Below are 21,306 nucleotides of genomic sequence, written 5' to 3' on the forward strand. Positions count from 1 at the left end.
TATCCTTATTTTATTCTAGCACTGAGATGATGGTGAGAAAGATCTTATGTTTCTTGACTGCCGTTAAGTTCAAACTCTGTATCCCTCCCTAAAGAGAAGCAAATAGTGTTTTCATTATCACTGGGAAATTACAGAGCATAGTCTGAACATGGGTGCACAGTAGTCTTCCTTAAATTACATTTCTAAAATAAATACTGTAATATCTTTTCACATATTTTATTCTAGTCTAATCTACATCACATTTAAATGCCTGATTTGTATTAGTTAGGCAGTTTTCAAAGATCCAACCAACAAATGTACCCGTCCTATAAGAATAAAATAGCTTAGTTACTACTTGGTAGCACTCTTTCTTATGTATCATGTATTATTACTGTCAGTGTTTGCAAAAGACAAAGTGATTAACAGCAATCCAAAAACATCCAATTATCTGAGAAGAAAAGAAAGCTATGCCATCTTATATTAATTATATCACATTACATTCCCAACACATGTTGTTCCAAAATAGCATTTAATGCAGCACTTTAATTAAACTACCCATGAAAAAATTTTTAAAAGAACTGAATTCAATTAAAAATAATCCATTGACCAAACAGAATATTGAAAAGGAAAAAAGTTAAGTCCCCATATGCTCTATGCCAGGATACACAGTTCTTAGGATTCACAGTCTTGCAAAACAAAGTGTCTTATCTTACATTATGTTTTCTACAGTTGGACCACATTTTTAAAACAATATGTTCTAGTTGCTGTGTTTTTGTATGTGTGGTAGCATAATGAACAATCTAAGGAATTCTAAAGTCTCTCAAGTTGAAAAAGTTGAATAAAACCAGTGTAACTTATATCTCTGCCTTTCAGATTTGCTCTTAAAAACAAGGTGTTTTTTTTGTAATACTAGTAGAATTAAGAGCCATTTAAAATCACAGTTTTTTTCCCCTGTGTCTCAATCTTTAAAGCCACATTCTTGTAAATCACAGGTGCTGTTAATCTGGCTAATTTTGAATAAACACGTCAGGATACAATTAATCCATACACATCTAAACATGCCCTTTGGCATCCCTTTCCTATGTTGAATTACGTGAAAAGTGCCCCATGCTGACACTCAAAAACTGTAGAAGTGATGGAACTTTAGACTTTTCTTAGTATGTAATGCAAATATTTGTTTATATTTGCATATAGAATATAACATACATGTCTCAAAGGTTTTGGTGAAGTTTAGTGTGAATTTTGTGATACAAGCTTATACCATTCTCATTTTTTGAGCATGGGTAAGTGCTATATCCTGATCTTAAAGACATAGTGCCCCATATGTCTACAATAGTGTGGGGGGATCATTCAGTCCATTTGCCTCAGCTCCAGCTCATCTCAAGCACAATCATCAGCTCAAAGAGTTCCACCCCAACTCTTTAATTTTCACAACCAGAGAGCTGATTTTTAAAAAAGTATCTGGTATATACTGCAGTCATGAAAACATCTGCAAAAGTCATGATTACAAATTCAAAATGTGTAGATTCATCTATTATGTGTGCTGCTTTATGATGAGAGAAGAAGTCTCGTTGGGCAACAAATAATTGAACTAATGTCACTCTCTTTATTTTTATCTAATTACATATTCCCAACACAGCTCAGGACTATCTCACAGCTTTCAGCACCCTGCCAGATACATTATAAATTCTTAAACATTTTTCTAAGTTAGGCTTCATTGAGTGAGCTGCCTTACACCATTCCAGGGAGATGGAGAAAAGGAAAATGCTTTCAGAAGTATTGTTTAAAACAGTTTTCTTTTAAAATCTGGAAAGGGGGCTTTTTCCTGTGCTGGTAGGTGGAATTGTGACTGGGATAATTTTCCTTAGGGTGAGTGGGGACCCTTCTGAGACATAAAACTTTGCCCAGGTTTCAGAGCCTGTCATTGCCTCTCACCTGGCGCCTGAGATAAACATCATCGAAACGTGTCATGTCTTCATAAGGATGCGAATACAACACTTCTTGGCATAGTGGAAAGATTTCTTTTGTTTGAAGTGTGAGCTTTTATCCACTGCTTTCTGACCAGTATTTGCTCATTTTAAAACCATATTTCTGTTCCTCATCACTGCTCCCTAACTTGGGGCCTCCTTTGTTTTGTCAGATTGAGTCTTTTTGTTGAGCCGCCTTGTTACCCAGATCTTTAAAGATGAACCTTATTTTAGTAAATTTATGGGTGTGGCCTCTGAACCTTCATTTAATAGTAACTATAGCAATACATTTATATACAACATTTATTTATAGTTGCATCAGCATTTATATGCTTTCCAAAAAAGCCTTCACATATACTTCATTTTATCCTAACAATCGTCCTGTCCTGTGGGTTTGGCGAGGCCAGCATTGTTATCCCACAAGGAATTTATGAAACGTACAGCACTGAGAAAGCAAGGCTTGCATGACTCACCCTATTAAACATGATGGCTTGAGCCAGTGGATTCCCAGCCCAGGACTCTTTCCACTGCTTTCCAAGTAATAGTTGGGGACAGGGGAATTGGATGCAATAAATAGATTTTAATCATGGTGGTGATTTGTATTCTTTCCCAGTATGCACAAGAATTGTATTTCTGCAAGATTTGCCTGTATTTTTCTAAAACAGGAATTCACTTCATCATAAAGGACGTGTGTTAAGTGCCTATTTGTATCATAAGCTTTCCTCTGAATAAGGTTTCAGTGTATTAAAAATTGTCCTTTAGCTACTTCTATAGCTTTTCTTCTTCCTTCCTAATTACAACCCTTAAATAGAATTCGTGCCTCATATCAAATTTACCGAGTATCATAATTCTTCCAAGTGGTAAAGATACCTCAAGACAAATGCTGGGCATAGAAGCCACAGGGCATAAATATGCAAAGAAGTAAAAAGCTAACTTTTTCAAACAATAAGGCTTCTCTCTCACTTACCAACTTTACATTTCCCTGTATGGCCCCGGAAGATGACTGGTTAGCCAGAGACGGGTAAGATTCCTCAAGGGAGGAACAACCTAAGACAGGCACAGTCGCAGGGGGGTCATCAGGTGAGAAATTGGGGATCAACAGAGGTGAGGCTTAGAACCTCACCCCCCCGTTCTGAGAGAAATCTTCTGCATACGTGGATGTTTTATTGCCCTGGTCTAGCTTGGATTAACACATAGTCTACAGGCACACACCTGATCATCTACATTTGCTCTCTTACAACACTAAACTATGTTTTCTACCTTTATCTTGTATCTACCTACCACTTCAGCATTTTATTAAAAATAATAATAATAAAGAGAGAAATGTGGTATCCACATATAAATCAAGTATAAAAACCAAATGAGTATTCATATTTGAACTGACTGTTTATAGTTCATAATGCATGAGCAAAAGTGAAAGTTTCTGTGATGACTGCCCTTGTACTGTTCACTATGTAACTTATTCACTATGTAAGAATTTGTTCTACATGTAAAAACTTGTTTGTTATGCCTCAGAAGATTGGAGACTGACAAAAATTAGGCTTGGGGTGGAATAATGATTGTGCATTGAGCATTGACTCCCCTATACAGAATTTTATTGTCGTTAACAACCATTTGATCAATAAATATGAGAGATGCCCTCACAAAAAAAAAAAAAAAAAAAAAAAAAAAGGACAGACGTCCAATGGTAAAATAAATTAGTAACCGGGATGTAATGTATAGCATAAGGAATATAGTCAAGATATTGTAACAGCCTGGTAGGGTGATAGCTGGAACCTAGAATTATGTATATAAATGTTCTACCACTGTGTTGTACACTTGAAACTCATGTAATGTAATACTGTGTGTCAACTACCCTTCAATAAAAAATAATTATTAAAAAAAAAATTGTCCTTTAAAGATTCTATGAAGATGTGGATGTCATAAAATTAAACAAGTACAGTGAGTGATATCCTGTACACTTTGGACATATACAAATGCAACAAGATCAGGTCAATGTTGTCCACTTTTGCATCTAGTTTCTCCAGAGTCCCTGATGGCCCACAAGAGGTGATAGGTTTTGTGTTGAGATGGTCTCTGTCGAAATTCGGGTTCAAACTGAGGCCCATTAGACAAGTTACTTAACCTCTCTGAGAGTTTCCTCCCCTGAGAAATGCAGCATAGTTGTAAGCACTAAGAATAATATAGGTCAGAATACCTGGAATAGAATAGGCACTCAATAAATAATAGCTGCTCTATTTGTGTTCTAGAAATTAAGATCTTGAGGGAAAGTACAGTAAGTTAATTTTTACTGAAATATATAGTTCTAAAGTCAAAGTGTGTGTTTCTCAAATACAATATCATAGATTAAGTTGTGCAACATTCCTCCACTTCAGTCCTTGAAAGGATCAGGGAATCATTTGAATATGACATCTTTTTTATTTTTCTGCATTATCTTGTATTATTCTGTTGAATTGCTACCATATGATGCATTGCTAAAAACATTAATACTAGTATTATAATTTGAAGATATAAGTTAGGTAAAAATATTCTTTTTGCACATTAATTATTGCATTCCATATTATTTGCATACAAATAATGTTAAACAATTTTCTGTGCCTTTGTCTCTGAAATTGATTTTAAAATAAAGCAAGCATGAACTTAAAAAATGGAGACTATATGTTTTATTTATGTCTAAAAGATACTTTAAGGTATTCAGCAAATTATACTTCCCTGAGGTTGCAGAAGTTCCTGAGCAAGTCATGCTATTTGGAATGAAACCAGTTGGCTGTGAAGAAACGTATCATGGGCCTCACCATTGTTACCTCCTTAAATGCTGACTCATATCCTGAATTTGCACAGACACTACTCCATCAAGAAATGTAGAAGTTGGAGGTGCTTCAAGTTTAGTCCAAGTTACACGGCAGGAATTTTGGCAGGCAAGGAAGGCAGTTTCCAGAGAATACGTTGATTTTTGTTGTCCTGGATCAGGGGATTGAGTCTCTGTCCGAAACTGAGGAAAGGTTTTCTTTGTGCGTGGTGTTCTTAAACTTACTGCTATTGACTAGAGTGTCCTCGTTGTGACTCACGCCATGTACTCCCCTTTCCTTGACTTACACACACCATGGTTCCTGAGCCCTATGAGTTGTCTCTGAAGACAATTCATTCATTCATTGAGTAAATATTAAACACCTAATATATGCTAGGCATATTCAAGAAATTACAATAAAACAGTGAGGTAGGGTGGTGAAAACACCAAAGTACCAGACTTTGTGCATCCAAAAAGTGTTTCCAGGACTTTACGGCATTCTCTCAGGGCAGCTTTGTAGTTCTAACAGTGAGTTTCCCTCTTTTTGGGAACTGTATACCTGAGACAGTACATGTGCGCATTTGTGTATGTCCTGTAGTAACCTTATGATTCTAGCTATGTCTTATACACCAATATATCCATTACATTAAGAAATAGATTCATTTAGGATCTCCAATGAAAGGGAGTTGGGGGTTGGGGTAAGAATACAATAGGAGGTCCACATATTGTATGTCTAAATATTTAAAAGCAATAAAGTAATGTTTTGTCTTCCTACCTTGATAAACGTACCTTTATAAAGATCTTCCTGCCCACATTTGAATTCAGAATTCTTGGGGTTCTGTGCCAGAATGTGGGGGTGTAGGGAGAAGAGCCCCAGGCCCCAGACCATGGCCCATTCCTGGCTTAGCCATGAACCTTCAAGAGCCTCAAAAATTGTTAGGTGAAATGGCTTAAGATGGCGGCGTGAGTAGGGCAGCGGAAATCTCCTCCCCAAACCATATATATTTTTGAAAATACAACAAATACAACTATTTCTAAAAGACCAGAGGATACAGTACAACAACCAGGCTGCATCTACATCTGTGAGAACTCAACATCTCACGAAGGGGGTAAGATACAAAGCCATGAACCGGCAGGACCAAAGCGCTCCCCAAAACCTAGCTCACCAGTGGGAGGAAAGGAGTCAGAGTGGGGAGGGAGTGGAAGCACAGGACTGCTAAATAACCAGCCCTAGTAATTTGCACTGGGAGCACAGACACACATTGCTTGGCGTGCTGGATATTAGAGAAACGGAAGGATAGGATCCGAGACAGAGACTGCAAGTGGGTCCTTATAGCCAGCTCCCTGGGACAAGAGAAAAGCGTGCACTTTTTAAAAGTCTTAAAGGGACAAGGGCTCAACAGCTGAACAAAATCGTCCCAGCACACTCAGCCCAGCAGGCTGGGAATCTTGAAGAACTTTGGGCCCCCTAAACCCTGGGGGATAAAGCAGCCCTGAAGCCCCTCACGGCAATAAGTAGCCTGCCATTCATTCCCCCTGGCCGGCGCTGCAAGTGGACCAGCTGACCCACCACACCTGCGGACCCTCTGGAGAGTGACCCTGCCCACAGCAACCACACGGTCTCCTCCCACCGAGCAGCTAACTAGGACAGTCAGCGGAAGCTGGAGCAAGGTCTGGAAGGCATGAAGGGGGGGCCGTTCTTGCAGGAGAACACACCCGGCATGGCTGAAACTCCCCACAGTGTGCTAGACTATCCCGAGGGCTGCCGTACCCATGGCAGTTGAGGAGATTATCCCAGAGTCTACTCTCAGTGTGCGGGTAGATGGCACAGGCAGCGGAGAAGGTCAAGGTGACCAACAAGCAGAAAGGGACTTTGTTCTCCAAGCTGACACATGTGCCACCTGCCTGCAACCGCTGCTATTACCATGAAAAGGCAGAAGAATCTGGTCCAGACAAAAATCACTCAGACAACCCCAGAGAGAGGGCCTGGTGAGATAGATATCACCAATCTTCCTGAAAAAGAATTCAAAATAAAAGTCATAACCATGGAGATGGACCTGCAGAGAAATATGCAAGAGCTAAGGGATTAACTCCAGAGGGAGATAACAAAAATGAAAGAATCTCTGGAAGGACATAAGAGCAGACTGGACGAGGTGCAAGAGACTGTTAATGGAATAGAAATCAGAGAACAGGAGTACAGAGAAGCTGAGGCAGAGAGAGATAAAAGGATCTCTAGGAATGAAAAAATATTAAAATAACTGTGTGACCAATCCAAACAAAACAATATTCACATTAAAAGGGTACCAGAAGAAGAGAGAAGAAAGGGGATAGAAAGTGTCTTTGAAGAAATAATTGCTGAAAATTTCCCCAAGCTGGGGAAGAAAATAGTCTGTCAGACCATGGAAGTCCACAGATCTCCCAACACAAGGGACCCAAGGAGGACAACACCAAGACATATAATAATTAAAATGGCAAAGATCAAAGACAAGGACAGAGTATTAAAGGCAGCCAGAGAAAAAAGATTACCTACAAAGGAAAATCTATCAGGCTATCATCAGACTTCTCAACAGACACCTTACAGGCAAGAAGAGAATAGCATGATATATTTAATGTAATGAAACAGAAGGGCCTTGAACCAAGAATACTATATCCAGCATGATTATCATTTAAATTTGAAGGAGGGTTTAAACAATTTCCAGACAAGCAAAAGTTGAGGGAATTTGCCTCCCACAAACAACCTCTACAGGGTACTTTTAAGGGACTGCTCTATATGGAAGTACTCCTAAGGCTAAATAGATGTTACTAGAGAAAATAAAATCACAGCAAAGAAAGCAGACCAATCAAATACTAACTAAAGGCAAAAAATAAAATTGACTATCCACAAAAACAGTCAAAGAAAAGACAAGAGTACAGAATAAAACACCTAACATATAAAGAATGGAGGAGGAAGAGTAAGAAGGGAGTGAAATAAAGAATCATCAGACTGTGTTTATAATAGCATAATAAGAGAGTTAAGTTAGATGGTTAGATAGTAAACAAGCTACCCTTGAACCTTTGATAACCACGAATCCAAAGCCTGCAATGGCAATAAGTATATATCTATCAATAATTACCCTAAATGTAAATGGACTGAATGCACCAATCCAAAGACACAGAGTAATAGAATGGATAAAAAAGCAAGATCCATCTATATGCTGCTTACAAGATACTCACCTCAAACCCAAAGATATGCACAGACTAACAGTGAAAGGATAGAAAATATATTTCATGCAAACAATAGGGAGAAAAAAGCATGTGTTACAGTACTTGTATCAGACAAAATAGACTTCAAAACAAAGAAAGAAACAAGAGATAAAGAAGGACATTACATAATGATAAAGGGGTCAGTCCAACAAGAGGATATAACCATTATAAATACATATGCACCCAACACAGGAGCACCAACATATGTGAAACAAATACTAACAGAATTAAAGGAGGAAATAGATGGCAATGCATTCATTTTAGGAGACTTTAACGCACCACTCACTCCAAAGGACAGATCAACCAGACAGAAAATAAGGACACAGAGGCACTGAACAACACACTAGAACAGATGGACCTAACAGACATTTACAGAACTCTACACACAAAAGCAGCAGGATACACATTCTTCTCAAGTGCACATGGAACATTTTCCAGAATAGACCACATACTAGGCCACCAAAAGAACCTCAGTAAATTCAAAAAGATTGAAATTCTACCAACCAACTTCTCAGATCACAAAGCTATACAACTAGAAATAAATTGTACAAAGAAAACAAAATGGCTCACAAACACATGGAGGCTTAACAAAATGCTCCTAAATAATCAATGAATCAATAACCAAATTAAAATAGTGATCAAGCAATATATGGAGACAAATGGCAACAATAGCACAAAGCCCCAGCTTCTGTGGGACGCAGTGATGGCAGTTCTAAGAGGAAAGTATATTGCAATCCAGGCCTATTTAAAGAAGGAAGAACAATCCCAAATGAATAGTCTGAAGTCACAATTATGGGAATTGGAAAAAGAAGAACAAATGAGGCCCAAAGTCAGCAGAAGGAGGGACATAATAAAGATCAGAGAATAAATAAATAAAATTGAGAAGAATAAAACAATAGAAAAAAATCAATGAAACAAGAGCTGGTTCTTTGAGAAAATTAACAAAATAGATAAAACCCTAGCCAGACTTATTAAGAGAAAAAAGAGAATCTACACACATAAACAGAATGAGAAATGAGGAAGGAAAAATCACAACAAAGAATTATTAGAGAATACTATGAAAATCTATATGCTAACAAGCTGGAAAACCAAGAAGAAATGAACAACTTCCTAGAAAAATAACATCCTTCCAAGACTGACCAAGGAAGAAACAGAAAATCTAAACAGACCAATTACCAGCAACGAAGTTGAACTGGCAATCAAAAAACTACCCAAGAACAAAACCCCTGGGCCAGATGGATTCACCACTGAATTTTATCAGCCATATAGAGAACACATAATACCCATTCTCCTTAAAGTTTTCCAAAAAATGGAAGAGGAGGGAATACTTCCAAACTCATTCTATGAAGTATCACTCTAATACCAAAAACAGGCAAACCCCACCAAAAAAGAAAATTACAGACCAATATCCCTGATGAACATAGATGCAAAATTATTCAACAAAATATTAGCAAACCGATTTCAAAAATACATCAAGAGGATCATACACCATAATCAAGTGGGAAGCAAGGATGGTAAAACATTCAAAAATCCATCAACAGCATCCACCACATCAACAAAAAGATGGGCAAAACCACATGATCATCTGCATAGATGCTGAAAAAGCATTCAACAAAATTCAACATCCATTCAGGATAAAAACTCTCAACAAAATGGGTATAGAGGGCAAGTACCTCAACATAATAAAGGCCATATATGACAAACCCACAGCCAACATCATACTTAACAGCGAGAAGCTGAAAGCTTTTCACCTAAGATCAGGAACAAGACAAGGATGCCCATTCTCCCCACTTTTATTCAACATAGTTCTGGAGGTCCTAGCCACGGTAATCAGATAACACAAAGAAATGGATAAAGATGTGGTACATATATACAATGGAATATTATTCAGCCATAAGAAGAAAACAAATCCTACCATTTGCAACAACATGGATGGAGCTAGAGGGTATTATGCTCAGTGAAATAAGCCAGGCTGAAAATGACAAGTATCAAATGATTTCACTCATCTGTGGAGTGTAAGAACAAAGAAAAAAACTAAAGGAACAAAACAGCAGCAGACTCACAGAACCCAAGAATGGACTAGCAGTTACCAAAGGGAAAGGGACTGGGGAGGATGAGTGGGAAGGGAGGGACAAGGAGGGAAAATGGGCATTATGATTAGCACACATAATTTAGGGGTGAGGCACGGGGAGGGCTGTACAACACAGAGAGGACAAGTAGTGATTCTATAGCATCTTACTACACTGATGGACAGTGACTGCAGTGTGGTATGTGGTGGAGACTTGATGATGGGGGGAGTCTAGTAACCATAATGTTGCTCATGTAATTTTAGATTAATGATACAAAAAAAATTGTTAGGTGTACACCCAACCCGCACGTCCAAGTTCTTTCCACATCCCTGCATAAGCCACTTATTAGACTCAACTGGGGTTTTGTTTCTATGGTTTTCCAGCTATATCAAGATACACTTGGCATATCACATTGTACATTTAAGGTATAGAATGAGATGATTTGATATATGTGTATATTGAAATTATTACCAAAATAAGGTTACTTAACACATCCATGACCTCATGCAGTTACCATTTTTCATTGAAATAGAATTTACATGTAACACTATATTTGTAGACATGATCACCACGATAAGTCTAGTTAACAACCATCACCACAAACTTTTTTTTTTCGTCCTTGTGATAAGCACTTTTAAGATCTTGCTCTTCAGGCCTCCAGTTTTGCCCACCAGCAGAGCAGTCCTCTGTCAGGAGCATGAGGAGGAGGCCTTCAGAGATCCTCATGGGATTCTGGCATCCCGGGCACCCAGCTGTGGTCTAGGAGGAGGGGGGTGGCACGGGCTCCTGGTGACCCAGAGCAGGGCTTTCTAAAGCACACAGCCCACACTGGGGTGGGACTGGACTTGCTTGTGCCCTATGGATAGCTGGCATTTAAAAATATTGGAAGACCTTAGAGTAAAATTTAAATCAAAGCTTAAAATATCAGAAGTGCAATGTTAGTGTCTATTAACCTACCACGTTTTTCCTTCTTAAAAATAATTCAGGAAAACACCAGTAAGAAAGCCTCTGAGTTAACTATTCCTTTAGACCCCAGAGAGCTCTATCTGAAGCCATATCCTTTCTTCCCTCCACAGTGTGCTCATCTTCACTGTACTTGTTATCTGTTCCCTCTGAAGCCAGATATGAAGGACACATATCATAGTGCCTCTCAGCAACTCTGTTTTCCAGAGCAACAGTTCTCTGTCCCTGATGACCCCCTTTGCAATGGCTGATGGCACATAGCCTGAAATCCATGCAGCAGAATCAGTGTACATTCTTATAGACAGAAGCTATAGGAACAGATGGAGGAGTTGGCTACAAGGAACATGCTTATTATTGCTGAAAATGTTCCTCTACTTTTCAACGCGGTTCCCCAAGCATGGGGGTGGATTGAGCCAAGCAGAAGATCCTAGTGATTCACAAGCCTCCAGAGAAGAAATCCACATATGGCTAACCACTAAGGTCACATTTTCCTCCAATTGCTTGAGCATTACATTCTTCAGATAAGTGTAGGGACGCAGTGTTGCTAAGCACCAGGCAAAGAATGGGTTGCAAAGTTCTGGTTTCTCTGTGACACATGCCCAGCAGCACCAGACAGGCACCCAGAATCCTGTGGTTATGTGGCAGGTGGTGAGGAGGGGCATGAGAGAGTGGTTGGTTTTGCATCTGTGGGAACCACTGTTTACTGGTCAGGTGATGTATGAAACTGTACATCCTATTATTATTTATAAATTATCCATAATTGCACATCCTATTATTATCCCTAGTGGACAATAATCACTCACTGTGAAGCTTCAAGAGGTGAGGCCCACCTGAGACTGTGGCTGGCATCCAGGAAGAGAAAGGAGCAGCTCTGGGTGGGAGCAGTGGCTGGCTGCCCTCCCAGTTTCGCTGTAGGACCAGGTGTAACTCTGGGGTGTGGAATTAGGAGCTGCTGAGGTTAACCTCCAGCAAGTCGGATTAATGTCTCATTTGTTTTTCACAATTTTTCCTTTACCCAACACTGTAGCTGCATCTTTTAACAACTACCATTTGATCCATTTGCCCCTTTCCTATCCAGAAAATAGGTAGGATTGTGTGGGCAGCTGCAAATTTAGGGTTCTGAAATGCACTTGAACAACTGCATCAGTGATGAATTTAGCAGCTTAGAACTAGAAACGTTACTCTCAGTTTCTGTGGGTTGAGAAGCCAGGGGCAGATGAGCTGGGTCCTCCAGCTCAGGGTCGCATAAGGCTGCAGGACTGAGTCAGTCTGGGCTGGAGTCATCTTGAGGCTCAATGGGGGAGCAGTCTGCTTCCAAGCTCACTCAGGTGTCCAAGGCAGGATTCAGCTCTTCATGGGCTGTTGGACTGAGGGCCTCAGCTCCTCACAAACCACTGGCCAGAGGCCTCCCTCAGCTCCCTGCCTTGCGGACCTCTCCTGGGACAGCTGACAATGTGGCAGCTCGCTTCTCTCTGAGCGAGTAAAAGAGCAAGACAGCAAAACGAAATAAGCCAGAGTCTTTTTGTAATCTAGTGGTATCAGACAGGACATCCTGCCACTTTTACCATCTTATGTTCATTAGAAGTGAGTTGCTAGGTCCAGTCTACACTCAAAGGGAGGGAATTACCCAAGAACATGCCTATCAGGAGGAGGCGACCCCCGGGGGCCATCATGGAGGCTGTGCACCAGAACAACTCCACTTTCTGACCACATTGGGTTATATTGCCCTTTCATATAGAAGGGCCTTAAAAATCACTGAATTCACCACATTCTGTCAGACAATTAATCGTGTTGCCCAGCCATAGATAGTAAGATGATGACCCTGATATAAGCCACTCCAGCCAACAACCTTGTTATACTACAACAGAACATCAGTGTCCCACCCTTTCTTACCTATAGTACATCCAGCTGTCATCTGAGGTTTACTACAGGAGTCAAAGAAATGCTCTGTTACCACCAGAATCATAGAATGACAGAGTTAAAGAATTTTTGCTCACCTAGCCCAAGTTCATTCACAGTGTGGAAACAGACTGAAAGAGAGAACTTGCTCAAAAACACTGCTCCACACTGGGGTGGCTGGGTGACCTTCACATTAGGTTTAGAGACCTTCCCATTAACTTTGGCGACCTCCATGTTGGTTGCCAGTTACACTGCTTCCTCTGGGAGACTTGAAGCATGGATGGGGATTAAGAAAACTAGGAGGAAAATAGGTGAGGGGAGAAATAAGTGTGGAAGAGTAAAAGAGGAGAGGGAGAACTCCAAAAGAGAGAAACAAGACTGCGAAAGAAAGAGGAGGCAAGGAGAAAAGCTAAACTCAAATTCATGGCAGGCGCCACTGGGAGGCTCCGTGACTGATGTAGCTGCTTCACTGCAGTGACATTGTGATGCATGGATTGAAACCACCTATTAGCTTCCTGCCAGTGGTTAAGACTATGGACTGTGGAGCCTGAACCCCAGCGCTGCCTCTAGCTGTGCGACCTCTGCAAGTCACTGCACCTCTCTTTCCTCATTTTCTAAAATGGGGGTGAAGTTGTACACACCTCATGGGATGGCCATGGGATGAAATGAGTTAATAAATGTAAAATAGTGCCAGGCACATGAAAAGTGATATTATGTTCAGGTGGTGGGGAAACGCTTATGTTATTTTCTGCCCTCACCTGGGTTTGAGGGTGGAGTGATGTTTGGGGTAGAGGACAGTGTAAGGCTTAGGGATGGGATGATGGGTAGCAGTTAAGGTAAAGAAGTGTGTTGTGCACGTCACTGGCAAGGCACGGGCCCACCAGAATGCCTTATGCATCTCGAGGCCAATCGAATGGATATTCCTTTCGCCCACTCAGGCGACCTTCTGATCCTGTTTCAGATGGTTCCTCTTCCCCTCTTGCTCCCTTGATTTCAGCTCCTCCTGCTGCAGCTCACTGCTTCCCCCTGTTGCTCCTCCTCCCAGGAGACTAACCCCCAGCAGTGGGGAGCTGCAATGCACTTGAAGTAATAAGATGGACATTAAAACTATATAATAATTCCAGATTATTACCAGTATTATGTAGTATCGAAATTATTTAATTTTAATTACTGGTGCTGTCCCTTGGGTCCCATTTCCTCCAGAGCTGTTTTCTTCTTCCATCTTTGTTCTTTTTATTCAAGTATGTATTCATTTGAAAAATATCTGGTCAAACAATTGCCTATTATACGAGAATTTGCTGAGTGACTATTATGTCCTCCACATCATGTGGTGGTTTAAACTGGCCTTTACAGTAGCCCTGCGTAGTAAGTATTGCTGTTCTGCCTGTAGAAACAAGGAACAGTATACCTGGAGAAGTTGTCGCTTGCCTGAGATACCTCCATGGACGCATTCCTTTGACAACCCCTGAAGACATCCATCTGTGTTCTAGGCCACCCGGAAGGCATCAGGACTGACCTGGACTCACCAGGGTAGTACAGTGTCTCCTTCAGTTGGGCTTCATGCACCAGGGCTGGGCCTGATGAGAAAGAATTCCAAGCAGCAGCTGGAGTTGTTTAAGGATGGTCTCTATAAGGTGTGACACCTGGGACCCAGGCAGTGCTGTTTCAGTGCTCAGGGGACAGGGTGTTACCCACGACCAGGCCAGGAACTGCGGAGAGCAGAGTGCCATCTTCCGCCACACAGATTTGCCATGGGGGACACCTGGGAAGGCATGTTAGTGGGAAATCTCTCACACAGTGGCTGGGGGCTCCAGGGCACAGGGCAGAAGGACATGCAGGACCACTCTGGACTCTCAGCAATTACTGGTGAGGAGGGCATCGGGGGGTCTGAAGTCCTTTACACAGGTGGGAGTGAGGAGGCTGTGAGAGTTGAATTATTTTGATTTATCCATGGCTCCACTTATGTTTGTGGGAAATGAGGTGACATGAAAGTAAGACAGACTGTCCTCAAATAAATGAAATTTGTGGGGTCAGACATGCAAACATAATGTGACAAGTATGAGTACAATAAACAGGAACTCAGGAAAGACTTCACAGAGGAGATGATAACTGAGCAAAGCTCTGAAGGATGAACAAGTTTGCCTGATGAAAAAAAGATGGAGGAATATTCTAGAAAGTAGAGATCTCACACTCAGAGGCTTAGAGTTATGAAACTTCCTTTTGCTGGAGGATGGAGCACTAAGTTAGGGGCACATTGCGAAGGAGCATGACAGGCAATATGGAATTTATTTTGTAGGCAACAGAGAACCAGCTATCTTTTAAGTACAGTTATCATGGAGTCACATTTTTATTTATATGTTTTTTTTAGAAAGGTAATTCAGAGGGAAATTTGGATAATGAATTGAAGGGGGGAGAGGCACCCTGGTGACGGGGTAAGGACTAGGGTCAGAAGAGTGATAGAACCGAGGGGATAACTTGTTCAAAGACCCAGGAGCCAGAGATGGTAGACTGTTTCAGGATCTGTGGTTTCAGGGACAGGAGGGTCTGTGTGGTGGGAACATATTGGGCACCGCAAGGAGAAGAGTGTGGCAGCAGCAGCTGAACGAAAAAAGTTTGCTCTCTTGCATGCGTGGTGCTGTGCATTGATGGGGCAAGTTCAACCTCAAGTTAGAGCAGAGGTGTTAGGGCTGGAAGGATGACCCTGTGCCTTTTTTACTTCTGAATCACCTGCCTAGCACTGGGGCCTGGGGCCTGGAGCTTGGGGGTGGGGAGAAGGGACAACAGGGTTCCACAAATGTTTTCTTGAATTGAACTGGAGGATTGAAGGAAACAAGGCTGGGGCCAAGTGAAAGCTGGAACCTGCACTAAATGGGCAGATGTTCAAGTGCGGTGATAGCTGGCGTTGGGAGGCAGCTCTGGGAGTCAGACTGCAGAGCGCCGCAGATGACTGAGGATCTTGAGTGCCCTGCTAAGGATCTCAGACAACACCATCTAGCACACAGTGAAGAGGGTCTCTGGAGCTGAACTATGCAACCCACAGGGTGTTTGCTGAAATACTACACATTTAGAAAAGCTTAACTCTTTTTACTTTTACATTGCAAATAACTCTCCATAATGCTCCCAAATCTGAAAATAAACAAATTTGCCCGAATGCGTTCCCTGGGGCCAGAAGAACCTATTTCCACCGCGAACTGAAAGCATCTACCTTACGCTGAAGGCTCCCTTTTTGGGGGTTGTTTGGAAAGAATGGTTGCAAAAAAGTTAGAACAAAAAGACAGCAATCTCATCCATCCAACTAGTGAGTTTCGAAGAAATTAAGTGCTTTAAAAGAAGAAGAAAAAAAAGACCACAGACCTCGCACAGAAATATAAACCCATGAGGGTGGCATTTGAAATCACCCATTTTTCTGGAACATCTTCTGTAGCCAAATCCCAACCACCATAGTGCCCGGCACGCTCCCGCCCTCCTCGCCTACTCCCAACCCCACAACCCCCGCCGAACACGCTCGCAGGATGACGTTGGTTGACGGTGGCGCGGCCGCCCAGGTGAGGGGCCACCCAGTCCCCCGGGGCGCGGGCGGCCGGAGCCCAGTGGCTGTCGCCGCTGCAGAGAGACGGGAGGGGCTCGGCCGGGAGCAAAGGGGCGGAGGCGGGAGCAGTGCGGGTGGCGGGCGGGGTCGGCCGGAGCGAGAGCCGGAGGAGTCGGAGCAGGACGCAGGCGGGGGGCGGAGGGGCGGGAGCGGCGGGGGCGCGCCGACGCGGGGCCAGCACTGCTTCGCCCGGGGCGCGGGCGGACGCGCGCCGCAGTCGGAGCCTCAGACGCGCGGGCGCAGAGGACAGCGCGCAGCTGCCAGAGGCTACAGCTCGGTCCAGAGCCGGCGACATCTGCGCTGCAGGGTCCTGGGCAGCCGCGCCGGGGCTGAGCGGTGGGCGCGGCGTCACAACGTGAGTAGCTCCTAGCGCGTCTGGCGGTGGTACTCGGTCCTGCTCGGGGGGACGACTGGAGCGGAGGAGGCGCGGGGGCTGCTGTGTTGTCACCGGGACAGCAGCGTGGCAGCGCCCCGCCAGCCCTCTCTGCCGCAGCCGGACCTTGTCGCCAACTCCCCTCTTCCTTTCAGGTCCCCGACACCGCCGGGGGCGCCGAGCTGGAGGAGGAGGGACGGGCAGCCGAGGGAGGGCACAGCTGAAGCAGCCCCAGGCTGACCCGGGCGGGCACCCTTCACCCCCTCCGGTCTGCGGCCAAGTTCTGCACCCGCGCCCCCGTCTCCCGCTTCCCGGAAAGCCCTGCCCGGAGGTCCCTCTGTGGGCAGTGGGGCCTGGAGAGGCTTCTGGGGCCCGGCGCCGCGGCTCCCGGCGTGGACACCGAGGCGCGGGGTGTCACGCCGCGGGGCTGGCGGGGCCGGGAGCGCAGGTGCGGGGCCGGCGCGAGGGCGTGAGCGCGATGCGCTCCCCACGGACCCAGCTGGGCGTGGGCTTTGTTCGGCTGGGCTCACACCTGCGCGCCTCGCCCGAGTTCAGCTGAGACAGAACCGACCTCCACTCTGGGCGCCCTGGAGAGAACTCGGGAATCGAGGGGGGAGGGAGTGCCCCCGAAGGTGGCAGGGTGGGGACTTTTCCGGGGGCTTTGTGGGCCCTACAGGTGCGGGTGCTGAAGGTCTCGGCACCCCGCCCAGCCTCCGGGGGCTGGGACTTGTTGGGCCCGCACGCCGGCGCTTGGGGCTACCGCACAGGAGCCCCTTCCCCGCCCAGGCTCCCGGCGGTGGGATCCGGCAGCAGCGCAGCCCCGGGATGCCGTGTGAGCCGGGAGGGACTGCCCGCTCCGCAGCATCCATCTCGCGGCGAGCGCCATCTGCGCCGCCCCCGACCCCTCCGCGCCCCGCGGTGGGCGCCTCAGACTGCTGTCCTCGCGTTCGCTGGCTCAGCCGGTCCCGACCCGCATCTGCCCGCACAGACGGGGAGCGGGGGTGCGGCGGCGGGTGCGCTGGGAAATCGTCTCCCGGAGCGGTGGACTCTGGGCAGCAGGAGGCTCCGGAGAGTGCCTGGGGGCTGGTAGGCAGGCCGCTTCCCTTCCCTCCCTTCCCGCCGGGGTCCCCTCATCTGCCACCCCCGCAGGCTCGGGGGCCGCCCCGCGCATCGGCCGGCGCAGAAGAGGGCGCCGAACAGCGGCGTCTCTTTCCCACCCCGCCTCTCTACGGCCTTTTCTTTTTTTTTTTTCGCCAGCGGCTCCAGCCGTAGGCGGCATCAGGGCGGAGCTATTTGTACTAAGAGGGAAACGTTCGTTTCCTTCCCGGTCTCGCATCTTTAACGCGCAGAGGTGCGGATCTGAGGGCCAGGGCCCAGTCTTGCTCGAGACTCTTGCCAGGAGAGGTGGGGGCGAGTGTAATGGGGCAGGAGGCATTCGTTCTGCACCAGGAGCTCCCCCTGGGGCTCTCCTGGGAAGGAGCGAGGTAGCCCCCGAATACAAAACTACGGAGGCTGGGCTGCTTTATGCTGTAGTTCACGAGTAAATGAGTAGTACTCACATGGATTTAGACTATCGCATACTTCCTACTTTAATGGTAATGATAGTCAAGATATTTTCAGAGCTTCATATGTACAACGCGCTGTGCATGTTAGTTACGTGTATCATCTCATTTAATTCCACAATAACTCCATTTTTAAAATTAGGAGACGGAGGCATAGAGAGGTCAAGTAACTTTCCCAGGGCCACATAGAAAATGGGAGAGCAAGGACTAGCTTATTGCCCCTACACTTCACTATCCAAGACTGAAAATGGCCTTTTTGGAGGTTTATCTTTAGTTTAGGTGAAGCCTAAAACTACGAATGTTCAAAATCAGGAATATGTTACAAGACCATTTAATTCTGACCCCTGCAGACCTCACAGTAGCAGGCGACATTGTAAATCAGTGAATTGTATTGTGGAATAGCCTTTTATTGGCCTGCATTGCCCTTGAATGCCTTTACATGTTCCGTTATTCCTGTTAGCTTTTAAGTCTGCGGCTGTTAACTCACAATTCAACCAGTTACAGTTACTGGACTGTTCTTAGTGACCAGACCCCGCTGTGATTACTGAGAAGCCGAGAGGTTCCTGGCACATGGCAAGTTTTGAGAATTCTTTTATTTTTAAAGATAGGACAAATGTTTCCATTTGGTAAATGTTTCTCTTTCAAGCTCCCAGAACCTGAATTTCCCCTGTACACTCTTTTGACTGCCGAAGATTTACTCCTCATATTGGAGGTTGAATTTGAATAGGACTCTAGTTTAAAATCTTAGGAAAGCATTCCATATCCTAAATATGTAATACTGTGTGGTGTAATTACAAACATGCTCCCTATTAACTAGTAAAAGGAAGAATTTGAACAGAAGTGAAACCAACTATTCCTGGAATAGCTTTTAGAATGATTATAATTGACCAGTTGGAAAAATGGATTCATTTTGCATTCTTAATCCTCCTACTGACTCACAGTCTTCTTTTCATCCTGCTTTCTTCTTTGTTCCAGGAAAGTCACTAAACATTTCACAGAACCCAGTAATTTTAGACCTGTAAGAGGATGCTGTATCTAATAACACTTTGGGTTTCAAAATGGGTGCAATGGGCTCAGAGAGCTCAGCACACCCTCTGATGCAGGGCAGTGAGGAGATCTTTGGCTCTAGACCAGTGTGCCCTTACATGACGTCATTTTTGTGATCACATCAGTGACAGTAAATGAAAACAAGTCATCTTTAGAAATGGTACTTCCAGTGAGGCCAGTGTGACAACAACAGTTCGGTGTGAGTGCTGGAGAAGTGTACTGAGAATGTATATACCTGGGCTGGAGAACTGATTCCTTAAGAATCATTTCAAATAATGTTTTCATGTAGGTATAGTTTTCCTTGTGTAATCGGTTAATAAAAATAGAATCTGCAAATATGATATTGTGTATATACAAAGGAGCTATTTAAAGGAACCCCACAGGAAGCTTTTCTGGTAAAGAGATACTTTCATTCATTCATTCATAAAAATTCACTGAGTGCAGTGGCCTATTGTTCTAGGGACTGGAATACAGTGGTGGGCAAAACAGTGCCTGCCCTCAGAGAGATTAATTCTAATTTTATCATCTATGGCTACATACTTCCATATACACACATTCTTTTTTCACATATCATAAACGTACTACATGTTGGTGAACTCACATATACTGAACGCACTGATGTAACCAGTGTTCAAATCGAGGAACAGAACACAATGAGCAGCTGAGAAAGCCCTCTGGTGGCTCCTCCCAGTCATTACCCACAGTAAGCACTGAGACGCCCAGGCTTTTTTCCTGATATTCTCACCATGAAATCAGAGGGTCTTTGTCTTGGGCACCGCGGACTGCCCTAAGAAAATAGCATTGCCTCAGTGGCTTAAAGAACAGGTTAATTTTCTTAAAGTTCTGGAGTCTGGAAGTCTGAGGTCGGGGTCTCAGTGTGGTAGGGTTCTGGTGAGGCCTCTCTTCCTGGCTTGCAGCCACTGTGTGCTCCCCATGTGCTTTTATGTCCTTTCCTCTGGTCATGCACGTAGAGATATTTCTCTCTCTCTCCCCGTCTTCTTATAAGGCCACCGATCCTATTGGCTTAGGGCCCCACCCTTATTATCTCATTTAACCTTCATTACCTCCTCAGAGCCTTATCTCCAAATACAGTCACAGTAGGGGTTAAGATTTCAACACAAGAATTTCAGGGGGGACACAGTTCAGCCCACAGCAGCCTTGACTGGCTGCCTCTGTCAGCATCTTTGGCATCTCATCCTATGTCCAAAGAACAGCTCCCACTGGAGAAGCATGGCGACTGAAACCAAGGTTCCCTAGAATACAGAACTCCGTAAGTATTGCTCTCCAGGAAGCTCTGTATGTTTGTACCCAAAGGCCACTTTAGGTCAGCCTTCAACCACTGTGATGATTGGTGAGCAGGAAGTGTTTGAAAATTACAAAACGTGTGTACTGCTCTTTCCCTTTAGGTTTCCTGAAGCCACCAGGAACCTTCTTCCCAGGGCGGGGCAGAGAGGAGATGAGATGCTAGGCACAAGAATCCAGCAGCTTATTCTGTTTAACCCTCTGTCCACACAGGCAAATGAAAAGCCCCTTTAGTTTCAAAGAGTCTCCATTGACATTAGAGGCTGAAGTTTCTACGGGTAGCAAAATATGCCAAAATGAACTGCTGAATATTTTCCCTCTCAAAATGTGAGAGGGCACCATGAGGAAAATATGTGAATGGTTCTGCCTCCAGTTTTAATAACTATAAATTTTTCAGTATCAGGTTGTTTTAAAATGGGGGAGAAAAATGCAGTATATGTATAGAAAATGTGCTGTTTTTGCCAAGTTACTTTTTCATTGTGTTAAATATATATCACATAAAATTTACCATTTTAACCACTTTTA

At 44.1% G+C, this 21,306-nt stretch overlaps 1 protein-coding gene across 17 annotated transcripts in view; it reads left to right on the forward strand.

Moving 5' to 3' along the window:
• The first annotated feature begins 16,653 nt into the window (after nucleotides 1-16,653).
• The window catches only part of NRCAM (neuronal cell adhesion molecule), a 256,908-nt gene continuing 252,255 nt past the window's right edge, over nucleotides 16,654-21,306 (forward strand). For 15 of the 17 annotated variants that reach the window (XM_036918946.2, XM_036918948.2, XM_036918943.2 and 12 more), the window contains exon 1: nucleotides 16,655-16,852. The gene's annotated coding sequence lies outside the window, so the exon portion shown is untranslated. Of the gene's footprint in view, nucleotides 16,853-21,306 lie in introns of all 17 variants that reach the window. The other 2 variants (XM_036918959.2, XM_036918950.2) reach the window with 2 other exon arrangements.

Source organism: Manis pentadactyla, chromosome 7 (assembly GCF_030020395.1).
Source record: "Manis pentadactyla isolate mManPen7 chromosome 7, mManPen7.hap1, whole genome shotgun sequence".
NCBI classification, from domain to species: Eukaryota; Metazoa; Chordata; class Mammalia; order Pholidota; family Manidae; genus Manis; species Manis pentadactyla.